The 24,322-nt window shown below is 47.8% G+C and overlaps 1 long non-coding RNA gene and 1 other non-coding gene across 2 annotated transcripts; both read left to right on the top strand.

Moving 5' to 3' along the window:
- The first annotated feature begins 14,928 nt into the window (after positions 1–14,928).
- LOC143442898 (uncharacterized) lies at positions 14,929–16,202 on the top strand. Its single transcript, XR_013111498.1, has 2 exons — positions 14,929–15,097; positions 15,248–16,202. It is a non-coding gene; the product is annotated as an uncharacterized LOC143442898 (long non-coding RNA).
- Trnat-cgu (transfer RNA threonine (anticodon CGU)) lies at positions 14,990–15,061 on the top strand. The gene has a single exon. It is a non-coding gene; the product is annotated as a tRNA-Thr (tRNA).
- Positions 16,203–24,322: the final 8,120 nt, after the last annotated feature.

The raw sequence follows: 24,322 nt of genomic DNA on the forward strand, positions 1-24,322 counted from the left end.
CCTGTGGTCACATAAGCTCAAGACAGATCTCCATTTTGATGAGGTACCTAAAGGCCTGGAGGGTTTAGCCAATAAGCTTTCCTTCCCAGACACTCCTCCCTGCAAAAGGTATTTAAACTCAGGCCCGTCCTGAGAAGTGTGATATGGTTTTACACACATCCACTTTCCACCATGACAATAAATGTCTTAAAACAACTGCATCTTTTCATTGGGATCTGCCATGAGGAGCCATAGAGAAGGCCTTTGCCTATAGAGTCACCGTCTAACCCCCCATAGAAGGCCTCTCTGTGCTCCCAGCCACGGCTATCACCAAGCCCAAGCTCTGGCTTGCTGCCATCAAGCCAAGGACTCTCCCCAAGGGACCAGCTGGAAAGTCCCCCCTTCTTCCCAGCCCTGGGCTAGATTCAGCCCACGGGCCCCCCACTCTGTTCTCAGCTCTTCCATGGCATCCAGCAGCACCTGGATGTCCAAGGGCCTGAGAACCAGATGGCCCCTGGCCTTGTTGCAGGCCCGGGGACCCCTGAGCCAGCTCCCTCTGTCCCGGCTGTCCTGTACCTCAGACTGCACTTCCCCACCCCATGAGCAGTGTCCTGCAGTTTCCCTACAGCCCAATACCTGCCCAGCAACAGGTCTGGGTAAGTGCGGTGAACTTCCTGCATCTGGCTCCCGGAGTGGCCATCCCCTGTGGCGGAGCTGACCCAAAACTCCAACAATCCTACAAGTAGCAGGGGTTCCAGGCCACCATATTATAATATTCATATGACTCAGAAGCCTAGTCATCACAGCCTAACTTTTCTGTTCATGTATGTAACAAGAAAATGAGAAAAGAAGCATCTTGCTGAGTTCATCAACTGCTGAAGGTCCCGACTGATGGGTATGCATGTCACAGAGTCTTCAGTAGCAATCAATGAGAACACACACCCTTCCTCCTTCTGTGAGAATCAGTGGTGATGCAGACCCTTCAGTAGTAATGAGTGGGGACTCAAATCCTTCCGTAGGAATCAGTAAATGGCAGCTCTTACTATTACCAAACAGGCCTCAAACTCATGGAGACCCACAAGCCTCTGCCACCTGAGTGCCAGAATCGAATGTCATGCCCAGAAGGAAAAGCTTTCTAGCCTAGCTTGATCACTTAGACAAAGGTTTCAGCATGCAAGACTTGCCCGGTGCTTCCAGGATTGAGAATTTGAGTTCAGTTCCCCAAGATTCATGTGGAGAAAGAGAACCCATTCACAAATAAATGGAAACTTAAAAAGTTCATACTTTGCAAATACAGCAAACGTAGTAAGGTATGCCAATAATGAGGCCCGTCTCAGCCTGATCAGCCTTCAGCCTTTTTATGCCTCCTCAGTCTCACACACACATTCAATGAATGAACAAATGAATGGATGGATGAATAAGTAAATAAATGTAATTTTTAAAATCTGAGAACTGCCAGGCAGTGGTGGCGCACACCTTTAATCCCAGCACTTGGGAGGCAGAGGCAGGTGGATTTATGAATTAGAGGCCAACCTGGTCTACAGAGTGAGTTCCAGGACAGCCAGTGCTATACAGAGAAACCCTGTCTCGAAAAACCAAAATAATAAATAAATAAATAAATAAATAAATAAATAAATAAATAAATATAAAAAATCTGAGAACCAAGACTCAATCACCAGGACCCGTATAGTGGAAGAAGAGAAACAGTTCCCACAAGTTGTCCTCTGATTTCCACATGTGTGTGATGGCACATACACCTATACAAACACAATTTTAAATATTAAAAAAAAAAACCCACAAGATATAACTTTCTTCCCTGTAAAAGCCACATTTTATTGGCAAAAGTGCACTGAAGGTAAGAGTGTGAAGCCACATCATGCGAGGAGAGGCAGGAAACATCAGAAATGCTATGCTATGCTTGCAGAAGCAAGCTACAACCAAGTCGTTCATCAGACGAGATCAATGAGAAGGCCCTGCAGTGACTCATACGGTGAAGACAAGAACTGACTCTTGATAATCGTCCTCTGGTCCCTACCAGTGAACCACGGTGGCATGTGCATCTCACATGCACCCATCACACACATCTAAAACAAATAAATGTAACATGATTGTTTTAATTCACTACCTGCCACAGGGAACACGACACTAAGAAAATGTAAGGCTAGGATAGTAATTATTCTATGGCATGCACAGATACACCCAATTTCATTTTTAAAAAACTACTGAAAATAAATGGAGATAAAATAAAATGAAAATGAGAGCAGATATGTAACTGTACTGGATGTGCAAGACCCAACTCTCAACAGATCAAATCAAAGCACCATAACACACACATACACTCATACACACTCACACACACTCATACACACAAGAACTTTAAAATGCACATTCTCAGCAGCCCAAGGAATTTTCTCTAAAATAGATCATGAGGTAGGTCACAAAGCAAGTCTTAAATACAAAAAAAAAAAAAACTGAAATAACTTCTCATGTCTTATCATACTACAGTGGAAACACCCTAGAATTTGACATTCAGGAAAAAGAAATCTACAAAATGAGAACATTGAACTATACACATTTTCTTTGTAGAGCTGAAAATAAAACCCAGGCCCTTGTCACATGATGCTGGCGCTCTGCCCTACCCTGAGATACAGCTACAGCTTTGGAGCAGTATACTCTTGAATAATCAGACCATCATTGAAGAAATGAGGGAGGGAGGGAGGGTTAAACCTGCCATAGAATCAAATGAAAATGCAAAAAGCATACCTGAGTCTCTGGAGTCGTTCTAACAGGAAAGACCGTGGGTCTGAGGGACTGCATCAGAAAGTCAGAAATGTCATGGTGGCACATTTCTTTAATCCCAGCACTCGGGAGGCAGAGGCAGGCAGCTCTCTGTGAATTCAAGAGTAGCCTGGTCTACATAGTGAGTTCTAGGACTACACAGACAGGACTACCCTGTCTGAAAAAGAAAAGAAAGCTACACTGCAAATAAATAGCCTAATGGTGTGCCCCAGGTCTTGGGAAAACAAGAACAAGCTAAACCCTAAACTATCTGAATGGAGGAGTCACTGAAGAATAAATGAAGAACCAACATAAAGCACCAGTGGATGCTGAATTGGGTCTTTGAAAAGATGAAGATTAATAAGACCTTAACCACAGCAACTAAGAAAGAGCCAAGATGACAGAATCAGAACCGCAGGGGGTACACTACAGACAGAGGTGAGACTCCTCAGAGGTCTCTTTGACAACTTCTAAGAAACTGGAAAATCTAGAAGAATTTTCTAGACATACACAACCTGTCCAAACTAATCCAAGAAGATGTGAGTGAACACATCTACTACTAGCAACAAGACTGAATCAGTAACTAAGAGGCTCTTGGGGCTCTGCGTGGTCCTTAAAATTATTACAACACAAGCATGAGGACCTAAGTTTATCCCCAGAACCAATATGAGAGCTGAGTGTTCAGGTACACATTTGTAACCCCAGCTTAATTGATGAGTTCCCGGACAGTGAGAGACCTTGTCTCAAAAACCAAAAAGAACAATCCTGAGGAGGAATGGTACCTGAGGCTGACCTCTGGCCTACACACACACACACACACACACACACACACACACACACACACACGTACACACTTTGCATATGTGCACACACACATGCACATATACATGTCTCTTAACAATGCCCAAGAGTGGACTGAGTCACTTGCTGGATTCCACTAGACCTTTAAAGAGGAACTCAGCAGTAAGCCTTGAATTATTCCATAAACAAGAAAGACAGGCCATTACAGAGCTCATGCTATAAGCTTACTTGGGAAACAAGGAATTGGAAGAGGAAAAGAGGGAGGAAGAAAGGAAGGACAGGAGGGAGGGAGAGGGGGAGGAAGGGAGGAGAGAAGCAGGGAAGAAGGAAGGGGGAAGGAAGGAGGGAGGAAGGAAGGAAGAGGGAGGAAAGGAGAGAGGGAGGGAAGGAGGGAGGGAAGGAAAGGAAGGAAATGTCTGAGGGAGCATGAGTGCACACATGGATCATCTCCCTGGTGAACACAGGTAGGAAAATTCTCTATAAAATACTTGCCACACCAGATCCAAAGACACATAAGGGAGTCGACCACATCAAGCTGCTTCAAAGATGCAGGGATGACGGCCAGTATAGGGAACATAGCATGTGTATAGCATCAAGGACCGGAACCAAATAAGCATCTCAGCAGATGTGGAAAACAAAGCTCAACATCATTTCATAATAAGAGTCCTAAAGAAATTAAGAATAAAAGGAATGTACCCCAACCTACTAAAGGTCTATGTGACAAACTCATAGCCAATGGGAGCCTAGACGGGAAGGGCTGAAAGGCGGGTCCCTGACACTGGGAATGAGACAGACGTCTGCTCTCTCCACTCCTACTCAGTGTAGAGCTCAAAGTCCAAGCCAGAGCCGCAGGCTGGAGAAAGGAAAGAAATACACGCAGGACAGGAAGGCATCTGATTGCCCTATTTGCAGATATGACCCAATTCTATACCATGTTTAAAAGACCCTAAAACACAAACAACTTATATACGGGAAGTCGGAAAATCAGTTCCACTTACTACTCACCAAGAAATAAAACCTAGGAATAAACCTAAACAAGGAAGTATGAGAGCCCTACAACAAAAAAAAAAACAAAAAAAAAAAAACCTAACTAAAGACCTGTCTTTAGATACTAAAATGGAAAAACATCTCATGTTCATAAGTTGCAAGAATTAATATTGTAAAACGTAAAATCAATGTCGTTTTTAAAAGGCACTAACAAGATGAGATACACAGTCATGCAATCTTCAAGAATCCAGAAAACAATCTTGAAATTCACATGGAGCAAGAGTCAGAAGCGTTAATAACCAGCCAGCCTTGAGCAGAAAGAGCAATTCCGAAGGGATTGCAGGGCCTGATTTCAAATACTGCCCCCGAGCCATCTGACAAAGAGATGGACCAGAACAGAGGAGCCAGGGGGCAACCTGAAGCCACAGACACTGACAAAGACACCAATGAAGGGAGCACTGGTTCACTCTCTCTCTCTCTTCTCTTTCCTCTTATCTCTCCTCTCTCTCTCCCCCTCTCTCTTCTGTCTCTCCCTCCTCTCTCCTCTCTTATCTCTCTTCTCCTTTCCCCCTCTCTCTTCTCTCCCCCTTCTCTCTCTCCAAGTATCAAATCTGATCAGAAGCCGGGCGGTGGTGGCGCACGCCTTTAATCCCAGCACTTGGGAGGCAGAGACAGGCGGATTTCTGAGTTCGAGGCCAGCCTGGTCTACAGAGTGAGTTCCAGGACAGCCAGGGCTATACAGAGAAACCCTGTCTCAAAAAACCAAAATAAATAAATAAATAAATAAATAAATCTGATCAGAATAAAATCTGAAACTTTGACTATACCAAGGCATTCAGAGGGAAACCATGTCAAGTACAGGCACAGGCAAGGACTGTCTCACAAGGGTTCCAACAGCTCAGGAAAGAGCAGCAAATACCGGGAAGTGAGACTGCTAGCCAATTGAAAACCTCCGGCACAGCATGGAAATGACCAGCAGTGTGAACACGGCCCACAGTGTGGGGAGAAACTCACTGCCAGCTGCTTAGCTGACAGCACGATAATGTCTAGAATACAGAGAGAAAAAAAACCTATCCAGTTAATAAGTGGGCAAATCAATCAGCTAGGCAGTTGTCAAAAGAAGTATAAATGTAATAAACACCTGTAATGATTTTCAGCATCCACCACAACCAGTGAAACCCTGCTGAGGTTTGACCAGCTGCTGTGTACTGTGATGCTAAACTCTGTACCAGAAGGTCTATCCTACCAGCGAATTCTCACAGTTACAAGCTTTTGTCATGCAAACCTTGTTCCTTAATTTAACACTATTTGTTAAATAAAATTGGCTACAGCCAATTACCGGAGGGCTTTGGGGTAGTGGGTTTTTCGTTAACCTGATTGTGGGTAGAGAAGTGACAGGAGAGACCACAAGGAGGAGAAATAATAAACCAAGTGAACCGAGGTGGAACCTGGCTGACTGCTTGTCTTGCATGTGCAAAGCCCTGGGTTCAGTCCCCAATACCGTGAAAACTAGATGTGGTTGTAAATCTCTGTAATTCCTGCAGGTACCTGGTGGGACAAGAGAATCAGAAAGTTCAAGGTAAACAGGAAGTTCAGGGCCAGCCTGGACTATATGATAGTACATTAAAAAAAAAAAAAAAAAAAAGCAATAAACCCAAAGGTAACAGGGGAGGAAGAAAGAAAGAAAAATACTAAAAATTATGGGGAAATGGAAGGTCCATAGTAAAATGATAAAATTAAGTCCACCTATATTCAAATTATCATTAAATGGTCTAAATGATGGCAGGAAGAGTCTCAGAATATAGACATTGCATTGCCTACCCCCAAAATTAACAACAAAATCACACATACACATATACCACACATACACCGGATATATGCGCACACATACACAGGCAAACACACATGCATACACAGATACACACACAAATACACACATACCACACACACTCACAACACCTCAAATGTAAGTTAAAAATAAGCATGCAAAGCCATTAGGGAGGCAGAAGTTGATATCTCTGTGAGTTCAAGGCCAACCTGGCCTACAGAGTGAGCAGATTGATACCCTGTCTCAAACACACACACACACACACACACACACACACACACACACACACGTTTTTTTTTTTCCTTAAGGAGAAAGAAAAAGAAAAATGAGAACAAAGTTGAAGACAAACACTACCTGCTTTCAAGGCTTGAAAACATTAGAAAGGTGTGTTAGAGCAGAGAGCAGATCCTGTGACAAAATGACTGACTCTCAACAAAGGGGTAAAGGTGACTGAGCAAAGAAGGGAGGGAGGGAGGGAGGGAGGGAGGGAGGGAGGGAGGGGGAGATGGAGGGAGGGGCGTCCAAAGGTACTGAATCACATAAATATATATATACAGAAACAGGAGCCATAAAATCAAGTGACAAACTGAAATTTACCAAACATGGACGCCTGCCTTTTACAGGACATGTTTACAAGACTGAAAAGTGAGATACAGGTATGGCACACAGCATCATATGTCTTACAGTAACAAGAAAATAAACCTATTCAAGACACACAAAGGCTCTGAACACACGCTTCAGCCATGGAAAGAAATGAAAACTGAACACTTGAGCTCATGCCCAACATCCATCTTTTGGAAATGTCAATTAAGGCCACAGTCATCTAAGTTGGTGGAACATGCCTTCAGTCCCAGCATTCAGAAGGCAGAGGCAGGCCAGCCTGGGCTACAGAGTGAGTTCCAGGATAGCCAGGCCACACAGAGAAACCCTGTCTCAAAAATAAATAAATAAACAAACAAACAAATGGAAAAAAAACTTACAATGGGCTGGGCACAGTGGCAGGAGGATCATGGGTTCTCAGCCAGCCTCAACTATAAGAGTTGTGCTTCATAGCTAATAGAATGATTAGAGTAAAAAGACTGCTGAGCAGGCAGGCCTCGAAAACTACAAATGATCCATAAATGTATAGAAAACATGTTCAATATTTTTTTTGCCAGCTGGGAAATACAAATCAAAACTGCATGAACAGAATGTGGTGGCCCACATCTGTAATTTCAGCTTGAGGAAAGCTGATGCAGGAGGATTGTCATGAGTGATGAGGTCAGCCTGGACTACAGTGTAAGATCCTGTCTCAAAAACAAAGACTGCATTGAGATTCTGTTTTGTCACCGTGACACAAGAGTCATCTGGGAAATGGAACCTCAAATGAGACAAATACCTCGATCTGATTACCTGTACTAGATTCTGGGGGACATCCTATTGGCAAGTGATTGACTTAGGTGGGCCCAGCTCACTGTGGGAGGTCCCACCCCTGAGTAGGTGGCCCTGGGTGCTATAAGACAGCAGGCTGAAGGAGCCACTGGGATCAAACCAGAAGCATCATCCCTACATGGCCTCTGTTCAGTTCCTACCTCCAGGGTCCAAGTTCTTCTTTGAGTCCCTACCCTTCATGATGAACTGTGAGACAGTACTATAGGTGAAATAAACCTTTCCTCCCCTGTTGGTTTTGGTGTTTATCACAGCACAAAACCTCTCCTCTTCCTTCTACTTAAATGGCTGTCACCAAGGAAACAACAAAAGCTGAGAAGGACCTTGAGTCATGGCAGTAGGAAAGTGAACTGAAGCAGCCACTGTGAAAATCAGCATGGAAGTTCCAACAAACAACAAACAAACAAACAGAGCTAGCACATGACCCAGGCCCAACACTGTGTGACATGCACCTGAAGAATCCAAGGCGGCTTGCACAAGGGCCTGGGCCCTGCAGCACCATCACAACCATGCAGTGGAACCAGCTGAGATGATATCAGCAGACAAATGAAGGAGAGCTGACAGGGGTGTGTGCGTGTGTTGGATTCTCCAGCATGAAAGAGGAGCTTGTGTCATTGGAGGAACATGGCCACAACTTTGAAGTCACTGTGTGAGGTGTTTGAGTGGAAACAGTCCCTACAGCCTCCTGTATTTGAATACTTGTCCCCAGCTCATGGCTGTTTGGGGAGTGTTAAGGCCTAGATAAAATATTAAAGCCTAAATGGACTGCCCAAGCCTAAGCCTAGGTAACTTACATGGCTAGCCTGCCATTATAAAGAAACTTTTTCATGTGTTCATGCTGTTTCTAGGAAACATTCTAACGCCAAGATTGATCATGAATTCTGTTATGTTCTGTGCCCTTGGGAACCAATCACAATAGAAGTCAGTAGAACTGCTTTGTATAGTGACCCACAATAAGCTTGGACCCGAACCAACCACCCAGCAGTACTTCCTGAACCTGTGTATAAGATTTTATGGTATAAGCTGCCCCTGGGATGGACCTCGACATAAGAGGACCTCAACCTGCACTAACATTAAGAAACCATTTGGAATAAGACTTCCATTTTGAGTAGGGATTGGCCGAAACATACATGTATGTGGGTAATTGACATCCTGACAAGATTGACATCTTGGTAGACAAGTTAAGACTTGAATATTAAACAAGGCAAGTCCCCTGCTACAGTTGAACACCCAACCAATGGAAGCAGGACAAATGTACAACAAAGACATGTTCCTGAGGAAATCCTTTATCCCTCAATCCTGATTGGTGGAAGAACTTGACACAGATGTTCGTAGCTCTCAGTCTTAAAAAGCCCTGTAGGACCTTAACTCAGGGTCACGGTTCAGTTCCCAATCTGGACCACGGCCCTGGTTGACCAGGCCTGGAGTGTGTGCTCAGTTAACTGTCCCTGTCTGACTGAGATCAGTGTTCGTGTGGTTTGTAATGTGATTCCTGGACCCCAAAAGGGAGGTTTAAGAGATATGGCCTTACTAGGTAAGACACGTCACTCCGGGAAGGCTTGAAAAGTTTAAAGTCTCAGCCATTTTCAGGTCTCATTCTCTGCTTTGTGGTTATGGTTCAAAGTGTGAGCTCTCAGCGTCCTGTTGCAGTCGCCTGCTCCCAGCCATCGCTCACTCTAACCCTCTGGGATCACAAGACCAAATCAACTCTTCCCGAAGTAGCCTTGGTCTTGGGTAACATGTTACCACAGCAACAAAGTGATGAACATACCACACTAAGTGAAATGAGCTGGATTCAGACACATAGAGCTCTTGTGCAGAGTCTACAGTTAACTCTTGATTTTATGTGTGTGTGTATGAATGTATGTAAGTAGATAAATATATGTATAAATATGTATACAGAATATATACAAACACAAATGGCATGAAATCAGAAAGGGGGCTCTTTGGGCAGAGGAAGGAGTGAAATAGTAGGGACCATGGGAGAACAACAGGGCAGACAGTGAAGATGTCTTGAACCTGCCCTTTTGTACACTAACATTTTTTAAATGACAAAACAAAATTCACCATGGGTTGGGACAAATGATTGACCCTGGTTTTATTCATGGGCTTGTGTGAAATCTGGCTTTCATTTGTAAATTTTTTCCTTATGATCTTTGTGTGTATACTCATGTGCATATTTCTATGGTCAGGTGCACATGTGTGTGTTCATGTGTGTGTATAGAAGACAGAGGACAGCCTTGGATGCCATCCATTTCTTTGAAACAGGGTCTCTCACTGACCGGCTAGCCAGTGAGGCCCCAGGGATCCTTCTCTCTCTACCTCCCTGCCATGGGGACTACACGCACACAGCATTGTCACATGGGTCTGGTGATTGAACTCAGGTTTCCATGCTCTCAAGCTGTCATCTCTGCCCCTGGTCATGTGGTTCTCAACACTTTTATTAGAGTGAATGTATGTGTGTGTGTGAGTACATGTGCACATGCCACTGTATGCATGGGGACATCAGAGGGCAATACTGTGGTGCCACTTCTTGCCTTCCATCTCTGTTGGTACCAAAATTCAAACCCCAGTCACAAAATATGTGTCAAAGCTCCTCTATTCCCTGAGCCATTCTCCTGGCCTTCCTTATGTTATTTTTAAAGCAGAGGACTGGGAGCAGTTGCCAACCTGGACAACTGCCAAAGCACCAGAGCAGGTGAGCACCAGAGATAAAACCCTTCAAGATTCGGGACAGTAAGCTAGTGTCCTACAATGACATGAGGGCCACAAAACTACATGGCTTCTCATAAAACCTTATGTTGACTTCTGCAGGAAAAAAAATTCTAAGGTATCCATAACATGAGGAGGAGAAAGAAAATAGGACACATTTATTATTTGACATTTTTTTTTCTTAAATTTAGTGTGTGCATGCACACCAGCACACCAGCACATGCGTGTGCTATGGCACACACACGGAGTTTTGAGCACAACTTTCGGGAACCGATTCTCTCCTTCCAGTGTGGGTTGTGGAAACTAAACTGGGCAGCAAGCAAGCGTCTCTGCCCGCTGAGCCATCCTGCTACGCCAGTGTTGGACTTTATCACATCTCAGTTGTACCTCTATGCTCATGGCCTCCCTGAGCTACAGTGGGGAAAGCAAATGGTAGGATTTGGATCTGAATAAACCCACTGGAACATTCTGCTTCTATTTTCTTCCATCCTTTTGTCTTTTCAAGTTGCTAAGAACAACCTGGGAATAATCACCTCCCACATCAAGCACCAGGGAGGATGTGGTAATTGGTGTCAGATGACAGGAGGTGACAGTTTTAAACAATCACCTTAAACATAGTCACCTATTTCATCTTTAATCCTGTAGGTATCTCTTCCACTCTAGAGGTTTTTTGAAATGGTCTTGTGTAGCCCAGGCTGGCCTCAAATTCACTATGTAGTCAGGCATGACTTTGAACTTCTGATCCTCCTGTCTGTACCTCCCCTGCCATTGAGAGCTGGGATTATCGGTCTGCATTACCACTCTCAGTTCATGAGGTGTTGGGGATCCAGCTGTGAACACCCCTGGCTTTTACCAATAGTGCTGCATCCTCAGCTTGCAAACTCTAGATTTTAATCCAGAGTAGTAAATATGAACATGGAAGATGTCCCAACAGAAAGTGCAAAGTCATAAAAAAAAAAAAAAAATCTGTATATGGGTGTGTATGTGTGATGGAGAGTCATTATACAGTGGGAATCTAAAACATGGTCTGTGTAATCATCAAAGTAACATCCCCAGCTGGGGAGATGCTCGGTGGTTAGATGCTTGCTGCATAATCACAAGGACCTGAGTTCAGATCCCCAGAGGCCACCTAAATAAGGAGTGGGTGTGTCTGCCCACACAGAGCTTCAGTCTCAGAAGATACAGGCAGCTGTCTGCACAGAAGCCAAACTAGAAAGCTGTGGGTCTGATTAAGGGCCTTGGCTCAATGATAGGGAAAGTACATCACCCTGGTTCTCCACACCTATCCTTGCCCACATACATACAAAGCACAGAAACACACAGGAAAGGAGAATACACTTCCTGAAAAATATGGGTAAAATTCTGAGAATGTGAAATTTTATATAGTAACGGATCTAAATGATGATAAGTAGTTCTTCCCTTTATGCATAAGCACCCGTCCACCATTCAAGGCACCTTGTAAATAGTGGAACATACATGACGAGAAATGAATTCTGGGTACGTATGTACTGTTTCTTATGAAGTTCATCATTCTAAAAAGATAGCAGACATTTGTTTGGTTTAATCTAGTACATGAAACCCTTAGCGTACATGCCAGCTATGGCTATATTGACATGTAAAGTGTGGAGCTGCTTGTTTCTGTCTGTTCTCTAACCTCACACAATCCAGAACTGAGTGACTCAGTCTTGTTCCTGTGGTGTGGTGTGGAGGGGCAGCTGTGGAGTGGAGGGGCAGCTGGTCACATAACTTACCAGAACTGCTGCTTATGGCTAGTGAAGAATTCATGAAAAATTACCTCAGGAAAACAGTGAGCCTGTGCCCTTGCTTGAGAACCCAGGGTACGTGCCAATTGTGCAATGAAGAAGAACTGGGAGCAACCTAGGGGCCAGCAACAAACTTACTGTGAGGGGCCAGCTCAAAACTTACTGTGTGCTAGTGGATTTGCAACACCGGATGAGGAATAAACCAGGACCAAAGGCAATCTGTCTGTGCTGCTGTCACAGCTGCAGTGTGAAACGGCCCCTACGTTGTCCTCAGCTGCTACACTGAGGTGTGGCCTTCTGTGCTAATAACCTATCTTGCAAAGGTGGATTGACTGCTCAGGGTTGTGTGTAAAGTGATACCTGGTTTTGATTGTCTTTGGTTTTTTTTGACAGGATCTCACTGTGTAGCCCTGGCCAGCCTGGAACCCTCTATGTAGTCCAGGCTGGCCTCAAACTCAGAGATTCACTTGCCTCTGCCCCCTGAGTGCTGACATTAAAAGTCTGAGCCAGCACATCTGGCCCACCTCTGTTTTTATATGTTGTTGTTTCGGGACATTTGTTTGCTTTCTGAGACAAGGCCTTGAACTTGCTACCTAGATACGGATGACCTTGTACTTATAATCCTCCAGCCGTCACCTGTCCAGTGCTAAGAGCACAAACATGGACCACTACACTGAGTTTTATGCAGTGCTAAGGATCAGCCCATGGCTTGTATGTGCCAGGCAAGGACCCTAGCAAATGAGCTCCCTCCCCATCCTGCTTCTGTTTCCTGTCTGAACTGTGTGGTATCTCAGGCACTTGCGCCTGTAGACTGAGCTTCAACACCCACCAGGCTTTTCTGGCTATGAAAGATTGTGTCCTCTGAAACCGTGAGCCAAGACAAATTTCTACCTTAAGTTATTTCTGTCAGCCATTTCTTCAGTGGTGGGGAAAGTACATAACCCACAGAGCCAACCTGGTTGCACCTCCAGGGCTCCGTGCAACAAAAAAGACGGCAAAAACACCATGATGGTGTTCGTGAGGAAAATTTTATTCTTGGGGATAATTGAAGGTCAGCACAAAAGTAAAGTCACACACAGAAACAAAATCAGTCCCTGAGGCTGAAGAGATGGCTGGAAAGATACAGGCACCTGATGTTCTCTGGGAGCACCCAAGTTCAGTCCCCTCCCCCATGCTGGGTAACTCACACAGCCTGCAATTACAGCGCCAGGAGATCAGAGGCCCTCACCCTCCACATACATATTCACATAAATAAAACTAAAATAAAGTCTATAAAAGTTGGCTCATAGTGACTGTCCTTGGATAGCTGGGAAGGAGATGCTCTCTGCCACATCAGTCGTGGTGGGAGCAGCAGCTGCATCCTGTTGCTCTCCCTCCCCCCTCTTCCTACACATAGCCTGACAGCAACCTGATGTCAACACCCCACGCTGATATTGTACCTCAAATAAACTGCTTGTCTTTTTAAGAGCTCATCTCTCCCAGGGTGACCTTGCTTAGGCTCTGGAATGAACCAATTTCACTGGACTTTTTTCCCGGGGCGGTGGGCGGGGGGTGGGGTGGGGGGAGAACTTCAGAGTGACTAGATGAGGTGATGCTAGGGCCTCTCACAAGGATGCCATTCCCTGTGCAGGAAAAAAAAAAGTGCTTTCTTATCTTTACATCTAAGGATGGTCACCAGTGTTTGTTAAAGGTCTGGAAGCTGTCATTGTCACCCTCTTACCCAAGTTTTGGATCTTCAGTTACACAGACAACCTAGTGCAGTAAACTGCAGATGACACACAATCCAAAATGAGGTGGGGGGATGACTTACTTAAATCGAAAGTTAAAAGGAAAACATCCTCTGAGAGCCACAGGAAACTCACATTATGAGATAGCAATGAAACAAATTTGGAATCAACACCTTGAAAGGAAGAAGAGAGAAGGGAAGAAGAGGAGGGGAAAGAAGAGGGGGAGGACAGCAGGAGGAGGAGGAAGAGGAGAGAAAAACTAGGCATGGTTATAATACCCTCCCCCACCATCCACCCGGATTGTAGAACTGGAGGCAGGAGAATCACGAGTCTATAGCAAGCTTGAGACCATCCTGTGCTATGTAAGAACTAGCTCCAAAGGAGAAGAAGAAAATAGGAAGGAAGTCTGTGAGTAGAAAGCCCTGAGTGGTGAAGCAATCCCAGCACAAATCGCATTCCTATCAAATATTTCTGATATTGATACTGATATCCAAGGTAGTCCCTACGCCAGACAGAAGCAGTCTAAGAGCTAGCTGGGACTTTTTATTTTGCAAAATCGATGCACCGACTCACAGCACCGAACCAGGCAACCGAAGTTGCACTAATGATGACAACTGGCCACCATACCTCTGTTTCTTGTGGAGAGGGAGAAAAACAGTCCTCCAAAGGGGAAACTGAGGCTAAGAGAACTACGGCGCAAGTGAACGAGCCCACTGATGGAGCTAGGATTCGAACTACGGACACAGAAACGCCAGGCAAGCCGCGCTCGGGATCTGTGGACCGGCCTCCGCGCCAGCCAGCGGGAACTCCAGCGCGCCGACTACTGGCGCGGAGCTCGGCAGGAGCGGACGCGCGCCCGAGCCGCTTCGGCTGCGAGGGGCGGGGCGGAGCGGCTGCGCTGGGCTCGTGCGCACACTCGCGCGCGTCAGGCGAGCTCACGGGAGTGGTGCCACCATAGAGGCTCGCGTGGCCGCTGCTCTAACGCAGGCGCGGTGGCCAAGTGGTAAGGCGTCGGTCTCGTAAACCGAAGATCACGGGTTCGAACCCCGTCCGTGCCTGCCGTTCTTTCTATGTGGGTTTCGGAGACTTTTTAGGTAAGACTCTTTTCAAGAGTGACCCTGAAAGGCCCCACGTGTTCAGCTTTGAGCTTTGAATTGCAATTCTTTCCCACCGCAGCTGGCTGGGTAGATTGTTTTCTTTCAGCTTGGTCTCAAACTAACTCCTTTCCCATTCCCTCGCGCAAGGTGACCGTGGGTGGTCCAGCCTCGGTCCTTCAGAGGCTCCTGCCGGTCATACGTCCTTTCACCTCTGGGAGAAGTTGGCAGAGTGCACCTGGTGGACAGAGGTCGCAATCTGGAAGGGTCACCAGCTCATCTTGCAGTAAGAGCTTCGTAGCTGAATGGCATCTGGCTGGCTTCAGGGCACTTCACGTTTTTCTGATCCTTAAGATCCAACGTTACCCGCCCTACAGAAAGAACCTCTGTGGCACCACACCGATTCCACACCCAGAATCAGTGGGAGTCCTTCTCGCTTGCAATTTTTAAAAGGAAATCCACAGAAGTGGGCATCGCCTTCGACAAGCGAGGAAGCCCTGCCCGGACTTGGAACGATTCTGATTTGAAAATGTAAGCCTCTGGCTCAGGGCCTTCTTTCGCCACTAGCTAAAATGGGTCACGTGACCCAGAGGCAGCGTCAGTGAGAATGGAGCCAGATACTGGCTGCAGAGGCCGCCTCTCCACACAGCATGCCTGTCGCATTACATCACAGAAGCTTGGTTTGCATTCTCAAAAGGACGTACCAGATGTTGCTCAAAGTGCCTTTGAAGAAGTCACTGACTCCAACTCCAGGACCAGCATCTTGTGGAATATGACAAACACCTTGTGGAAACCTGTCTGAGACTGAAGCAAGCTCGGATGGATTAAGTGCTCCTGAGAGTACCTCAGCAGGGGGACCAATCAAACCAGAGCTGACTCTCCTAATCGGAAGGGAAAGGGGAAGAAGAGAGTTGTGGGCTGAGTCAGATTCCTGACTGGACAGCAGTGAGTCTCACAAGTGTGACTATGCAGTGTTTAAAACACACCTACTGCACCCCATCCTCTGTCATTTGTGTTTCTAACAAGCTTCGGGAAGACGGTGTTTCAAGTTCCAGGTTTCTGAGACTCGCTGTCCTGCTGAGAGTCATTTCACAAAGTCCCATTGCCAACCCAGAAAGAGAATGTGCTATACAAACATGGGAGGTAGCCCTCCTTGGCAAAGTAGTGACTGCAGGTGCTGGGAGCATGGCTCAGCCAGAAAGTTCTTGCTGGGCAGGTGTGAGGACCTGAGTTCAGACTCCCAGCACATGCATTTTCCGGGGAGGGGTCCCGGGGGCGTGGTAGTGTAGGTCTGTAATCCCGAAGATGGGAAAGGGAGACAAGAGGATCCTTCATCTACCCTTTCTAGTTGAATGAAGGAGCTTGTCTCAAACAACAGGCTGTAAGACTGGTGGCTCCAGCATTCAGGAGGCAGAGGCAAGTGGATCCCTGAGTTCAAGGACAGCTTGGTCTACAAATCGAGTTCCAGGGCAGCCAGGGCTACACAGAGAAACCCTGTCTCAAAAGTAAGTAAGTAAATAAATAAATAAATAACAAAATTAAGTTATTAAGGAGACACCCATGTCAATTCTGGCTTTCCTATGCATGCATCACACACACACACACACACACACACACACACACACGAATATCCATGTTTGTGACATGTCAGGCCACATTAAAATGCAGGTCTGACTCCAAAGGCATTTCTAGCATACAGCATCACCAGGCAGCAGAAGCAGACAAGGAGTTCCGTAGTGGCTTTCGTAACAGAGATATAATGGGGAAGCTGTTGGAAGGACTGTTTCCATCAGAGCCTACACACTGTTTGTATTTTCTATAAGATGATGGTGTTAACATGTGAAGTTTTATTTTCACAGAATCACACCCACAAAAAAAAGAAAGAAAGAAAGAAAGAAAGAAAGAAAGAAAGAAAGAAAGAAAGAAGCAGGGAGAGGGAGGGAAGAGAGAAAGTCTGCAGAGATGGCTTTTTAGAGCAGGTGCAGGTTACAGCAGCAGAGTGCAGAGAAGCAGAGCATGGCGGCTCTCCGGCAGTGTGTCCTCTTCTTTTGTTGTATTTTATGCCGTTTCTGTTATTTATTTCTTCTCTAAGAGCTACAAAAGAGCAAGTCTCCCATTAAAAAAAAAAAACTGTTTCCAAGTCAGGTGTGGTGGTACTCGCATGTAAAACCAGCACTTTGGGGAGGCTGAGGCAGGAGGGTAGGAGTTCAGAGTCAGCCTGGGCTACGTATAAAACTCCATCTCAAAAAACCAATAACACAACAAAACAAATCTGGTTTGGGGAGAGCACTTGCATTCACAAAGCCCTGATGTTTCATCACCAACACACACACACACACACACACACACACACACACACACCATGTTAATGCACTGGGGTATAGCTGCATGTTAGACTTCCGCTTAGCATAAAGCCCTGGGTTCCATTCCCAGCACCATGCACACACATATACAAAATAACTACACAAATTTAATTTAAACAATTTGATAACGTGGGGATCAGTACACCCTTGCTATCAAGGACTATGCATATGCATTGCCCCCAAAGCTCCCTTGTGTCTCTGACATCTACTTCTTTGTTTGAGTGTGACAAGTACTTACCACATGAGTTCCTCTCCCTGGGACCTAACAGCACACACTGGCACCTAGGCATTGTGTCGGTAACAGAGCCCTGGCATTGGCCGCTCTTGAATAATGGTAACTTTGCTAGAACTTTAACTGATGTTCTTTTGCGTGTGTATGAAGAACTGTGTCACACATGTGATTGATTGTGGAGAGCATCATGTCTGGTTTTGTCTCTGAGACTGTGGAGCTGACGCTGTTTGGAATGGGTGCTCCCCAAGTGCTGGGATTACCAAGGAGCAGCGCCCCAGCCAGCACTGGCTTCTCACGAGGTGAAAAAGTCCTTTCTCCACACAAGACACTCTCGTGCGCGTCTAGCTGTTGAGAAGGCTAGACCTCCAGGTTGAGGTGAGCAGTGAAGACAGCCCACAGTGCCAACAAAGAGAGGCTGCCTTTCGGGTTCACGGTTTCTTCAAAAAAAACTTATAAAGGGAAAGCACAAAGAGGAAACAGAGGTTAGGGCTCTGGAGAGCAGGTCGCCCTGAACCTGCACTTGCATGGACGAGATGCCAATGAAGAAGCTGTGTCCCTGGCTCTGACCTTCTCCAAGGGGCAGGCCTGGCAGGTCCCCACATCCCCACAGTCTGTCTGGGCTGACATCAGCTGCTTAGAAAGTGACATCAAAGAATACAAACAAAATGAACCCTTTCATAAGAAAGTGATCGGTCTGTACACATTCCTGCCTTGAGAATTGCATTTCAAACCTTACCAGCAGCTTTGAAAAGAAGCGTGACAGAGCCTGGAGTGCTGCGGTTCAGTGTGCACTAGGGGGAGCTCTCCTGAGCACCCAGAAAGGCAGCTCCTGTTTCAGGAGCCTCTTCATTCAGGGAGTGTAGTGTGTGGGCAAAACTGAACCAATGAGTCTGGAAGGCTCACTACCTGTAAGATCTATAAGAGACCTCTTTTCTCCTCTCCCTTCCCCTCTTTCTCCTCTGTTTTCTCTCTTCTTCCTCCTCTTCCTCTTTCTCCTCCTCCTGCTCCTTCTCCTCCTCCACCCTTTTCATCTTTTCAGACAAGCTCTCACTATCGACCCTGACTAGCCTGGGATGTAGAATAGGCTTGCCTCACGCTCTAGGTCCACCATGCTGAGATAAACGGCCGGAGCAGCCACTACCACGCCCAGCTCACTTGCTCATCTTCCTTCTTTGTTTATTTTTTGTTGTTGTATGTGCTGTTCTTTACGTCGTATGCGTTCTTTGTGGGTGTGTGATGGTCTCTGTGTGTGTTCACGTGTGTGCACACGTGTGCATGTAGAGGCTGTGGATCACCACTCGTGTCTTCCTCAATGGCTTTTCACCTTGTATTGAGCCACGTCTCTTCCTGAAACTGGAGCATGCCTATTCAGTTAGGCTGAACAGCAAGCCCCAAGGATTCTCCCGTCTCTGCCTCCTGAGGTGTGACCTGCCATCCCCTGTTTTTCATGTGGGTGCTGAGACAAATTTAGGGCTTCATATTGCATAGCAAACACTTTACCAACTGAGCTACCCCCTCTTCAGCCCTTGACTGTTTTTGATAGACATGCCATCCTTTGAGAATGGGTCCTCACTGTAGCCAAGGTTAGTCTTGAACTCTCCACCCTTCTGCTTCGCAAGCATTGGGATTATAGGTATATACCAGCAAGCCTGGCTTCTTCTAGTGTGTTGACATACTTTGGCAACATGTCTGAAGCTCTAAGCATTCGGTACTCTTTCTCCCAGTGTTTGGGGACAGGCCAGTCAGGTCATGTGGGTCACCCACTCACATACAAATGCTTCCTCTGCTTTGGCTCCAGTGGGTTTGGAAGGTGTCTTAGGGTTTTACTGCTCTGAATCGACACCATGACCAAGACAACACGTATAAGGACAACGTTTGACTGGGGCTGGCTTACAGGTTCAGTCCATTATTATCAGGGCAGGAGCATGGCAGAGTCCAGGCAGACATGGAGCTGGAGGAGATGAGTGTTCCACCTCTTGTTCCTAAGGCAACTAGGAGAAGACTGACTTCCAGGCAGCTAGGATGAGGGTCTTAAAGCCCACACCCACAGTGACACACCTACTCCAACAAGGCCACACCTCCTAATAGTGCCACTCCCTGGGCCATGCATATTTAAACCAGCACAGAAGTGGAATGTTGTGGATGTCAGGGACAGCTAACCATCCCTTACAGAAGGGAGCCTCCCTCACACTTTACAGCATACACTGGCATACCTGTTTCATATCACATGTGGTTGCTCGAAACAATTGCTATAATTTATTGAGCACTTACTGTGTGCTTGATCTCTGCAAGGCTCCATGGGGAGCATGCAATTTGATCCTTTTCTATCCCCCAACATTGCTGAACTGAAACTCAAGAAGACCCGAGCTCTGTACTCAGTTGTGGCTGGATCTCTGGTTTCTTTTTATTGTAAAGCCACGCTCTCTGCCAGCCTCCCAGCTTGTAGCACCACCCCTTAACAGGTGGCAACATTGCCTCAGCCACCGGAAGCCACGGGCCAGAATCTCACCAAGCGGTAGCTTGTCTGTCTACATGGGGCCTCGAGTTCTAAACTCCTAGAAACTTGGACAGTGTCACAAAAGAGAGATCGCCTTGACCTCACCCAGGCAGTCTCTCTTCCTGTGCCTTCCTCCCTTCTGCTCATTTTCCTAAACAAAGATAGCTGGAGCTCCACTGTGTGCCAGGTGGGGCGTGGTGCCAGGGCTCCAGAGCTTGAGAAAATGGACCGCTGCCCCCAGAGGCTCACAGATGAATGGGGTGGGAGTGCTGATACCAGGATACAATGTAATAAGAGAGAAACAGGAGCTCAAGGCTGAAGCAAAGAGAAGGCCGGACTTGGAAGCAAAGAATAGGTACCAGGTCAGAAGCTAGGGAAGGTAGTCCGATGGACTGAGCATCCACAACCTGGAGGAATCTGAGCAAAGTTCATGCTTAAGCTTGTACCCCTCCCCCCAAAATCACACACACACACACACACACAGATCTTTTACTTGCATTCATAGGGATCCTTGGCTACATACAGCCTGTGAGCTACAGATTGAACTTCCCAGAGCCTCTCTGGGCCTCAGTTTCCCAATCTGTAAAGTGGGAGTTAAGCCAATGGTGGTGATGCATGCATAGAAGAAAGAAGCCACTTTACAAAGTGGCCATTTGGTGGGGGATGTATCTAAAAGAGGCTGTCTGTTAGGGGTACTTAGCAAAAACCATTACTCATTATTTGTCCTTGGTTGCATTGCCTGGAGAGGACTGAGGTGAAATCAGAAAGAGAGAAGACACCATGCCAGTGGGAAAGAGAAATGGGGCAGTGTGTGTGGCATGAGGAGGCCCCAGCCTACTCTGTAGCTGAGATGACTCTCCTGGGATGCAGTACCAGCTCAGGGTCCTGCAAGGATGACTGTGCTTCCTATATCTGTGGATGGCGCTGCAATATTCAACTCCAGTCCAGGCTCTGCCTGAACCCAAGGAGTTAATTGGTTGGATGCAGGAGGCAAAATAGACTCTGGTGGGGCAAGCAGGCTTCACCTCAGGCTGGGAAGGCCTGGCTTTTGTCTGGCTTACAGTCCAGATGTACCACTAAAGCAAAGGGAGAGGGGGCTATGCCTGGCTCACTCTCCTTGAGGTCTCTGGAACACAGACACAGACACAGACACACACACACACACACACACACACACACACACACACACACACTGCACTCTCCCACTCCCCATGGAATCAAGACTCTGGGTTGGCTGATATGCTTTTCTGAGTGTGACAACAGTTGGCCAACAGAGGACAGCAAATACATTTTTTATGATCCCGGGAAGCTCAGTCAGGTCACGTTTAACCGCAGAGAGGCTGGGCTCTGGAGAGGGACAAGGCGTGTCTCAGTTATTCGAATCCTCTTCCGCCAAGAGAGGTGATGGTTTCTGGATTTGGGGGATCCTTGGATAGGGGTATGGAATGGTGATTTCAGGAGCCAGTTGAGCTAGAAAAAACTCCCTAATGTTGAAACCAAAAGTATCTTTTGGGAGTCAGGGTGACAGAACCAGAGGTCAGTACCTTCCTTGCCAGGTGGAAAGTGTCCTCTTCGTGCCCCACCCCTATTTCCAGAGCCTGGGGCTGTAAGAGTATGGGTGGATTCGGAAGGAGAAAGCTCAACTTTATGTTCAGGTGTGAAGGTGGGTTGGTTGGAGTAACTCTTCGGAGCTGAGTGGAGAGTATCCGTGAAATTCAGATTGGGGGTCTTCCAAGGGACTGCAGTCACCCCATGAAGAGATTTGAGACAGACCAGGAGTGGGTGGAAGAGCTGGGGGCGCGGCTAGCTGCCTTGCCTGCTTGTGTGTGTGTGTGTGTGTGTGTGTGTGTGTGTGTGTGTGTGTGTGCGTGTGTGTTGAAGAGAGGGGTGCTGAAAGTTGGGGGGAAGGGCCCAAGGAGATCCCTGCTTCAGGCACCGGGAGTTCCCAAAAGAAGGCGGGTCTGAATCTTAAGTAGATGCTTCCCCATTTCGGGTAACCCGGCTGCTTCCACCTCCAGCTCACCGATCCCTGGAATCCTGCCTGCTCCCCACTTCACCACCCCCAACCTCCCAGACGGAGGCACAGCGGCAGTTTCGTCTCTTGGCACATTAAAAGTGGGGAGTCTTCTCCCTCCCCTAGTATGGAGAACCCTAGGATCTGTTGTGTCCCTCTCCGCAACCCCCTGCAACGGTCCCAAGTGACTTGGCCCGGCCGCATTTCTAGGAATGCGAGTGACCGCAACTGTATCTGTAGAGGGCTTCTAGGAAGGTATTCCCCACCCACCCAGCCACCCCCACCCACCCAGCCACTGGGGCGGGCGAGCTCGGCTGGCAAGCTCTAGCCTTCTCTCGGGCCGGGCTGAGGAGGAGCTGCCTCCCTAGCACGGCCAACCCGGGGCCGGCCGGCCCTGCCCCCGCCCCAGGCTGGCCACAGAGCTGGGGGGAGGGGGCAGGGGCCAAGCCCCCGGGGGGGCGGGGGCCGCCCGGGCGGGGGCGCGGCTTTGTGGCGGGCGCGGAGGCCCGGTGCAGCCCCATGGGCACCGCGCGCTGCTCGCGATCGCAGAAAAGCCCGTCTCTCCGAGCGTGGCTGGGGAAGGGGCTGGGTTTCTTTTTGTTTCTAGAAGTCCCCCTTCACCCTCGTTAGCCCCCGCGTACCGCCGAGAGGATCGCGTGAAATGGCTGCAGGGCCCCAGGGCGCACCCCACCCCGCTCACGCCTGCTGGGGCGCCAGAAGGCACAGCCCCGGGGGCTCCCTGTGCCCAGGAGGAGGCGCGGTGAGTGTCCCGGCTCTTCCTGCCCAGCTCCCTGCCTCGGCCTGGGGCGGGAAGCCGGGCAGGTGGGTGTCCAGGCCTTGGGTCGTGGGGTGCGGGGCGGCTGGCTGCCGGGCTGGCTGGGTGGGGGCCCGAGTCGGGAGGTGGCGGTGGGGCTCTGGGCTCGAGTCTTCCCGGGACCCAGCTTGTCTGGGCTGCTAGCACCCTGGCGGCTGGAGACGCGATACCTACCCGAACCCCTTCCTCAGTGGGGCGTGTGTGAGGTCAGGAGGTGGGACAGGGACAAGGCGGCTCCGACTTCCCTAGTGCTGGGGCTTGGAGATGAACCAGGAGGTAGAAAAAAAAAAAATCAACTACCCCACCCCCACCCCGGAAAACCCATTCGAGAAACTGACTCGCTGCGTGACCCCGATATCAATGCCGCGCAGAGCAGAGAGCTGCTGGCTCGCTGCCGCGCCCGACACTCCACGTGCGTCCCGGGGCCCCGCTGGCAGGACACGCTAGGGGCCGGTTCCCGAGAGTCTGAAGCAGCTTACCACCTTCCCCTAGATAAAGTTAGGGGACCCCTCCCTCTAGGAACAGTTGGCCTTGGCTCTTTGGCTGTAGCCGAGCCGGACTAGTGTGAAATAGATTAAAACTAGGTTTCAGGGTGTCTGGGACCGAGACGACACTAAGTTGGGGGATGGTTAGGAAAAAGATTCAGGTCGGAGGGTGACGGTTCTGTTTTCTCTTGGTTCCGTTCCCAACGAGGGGAGTGGAGGAATGTGCTGTTCACGTCTTCTGAGGACACATTCATATTTATAATTTATTTTTAGGAGAAGTTGTGAAAAGGGGAGGGAGGTTAAAATGGGGAGAAAAGGTGTGTTTGCAGTGGTGTCCTCCTGGAAACCCAAAGGCTAATTGAGCTATTAAAGATGGAAATAATTTCTCCCAATCTGGACTGAACAGCAAATTTGACTTTAATGAGACAATTAAGGGTATAAACGGAACTTTATTTAGCTGGAGGTGGATGGGTTGTTCGAGATTTATGCTTGGTAAAAGGACTTTTCGAGAGCCTCGTATTTGCTGGAATGTTTTCAGGCTTGATTGTGTGGGACGGATGGCAGTGTTAGACACAGTATCTCCCTCCACAGCGACCCCCTGGCTTTGGGGGAGACGAACCTCTTTACAGCAGGAAGAGGCAAGCATTTTTAGTTACTCTGCCTTCTTCCAAACCCTGTGTCTAAGGCAAGGCGGATGGGAGCTGGGAACTGCGAACCCTAAAGGGGCTCACTTCAGAGAAGAGGCTCCGGAGGCTGTGGGCCCAGAATCGGGGTTTTGAGGGCGAGATGAGTTTGTGTTTTATCCAACTGGCCCACAAAG

The sequence above is a fragment of the Arvicanthis niloticus genome, chromosome 6, assembly GCF_011762505.2.
Source record: "Arvicanthis niloticus isolate mArvNil1 chromosome 6, mArvNil1.pat.X, whole genome shotgun sequence".
Lineage (NCBI taxonomy): Eukaryota > Metazoa > Chordata > Mammalia > Rodentia > Muridae > Arvicanthis > Arvicanthis niloticus.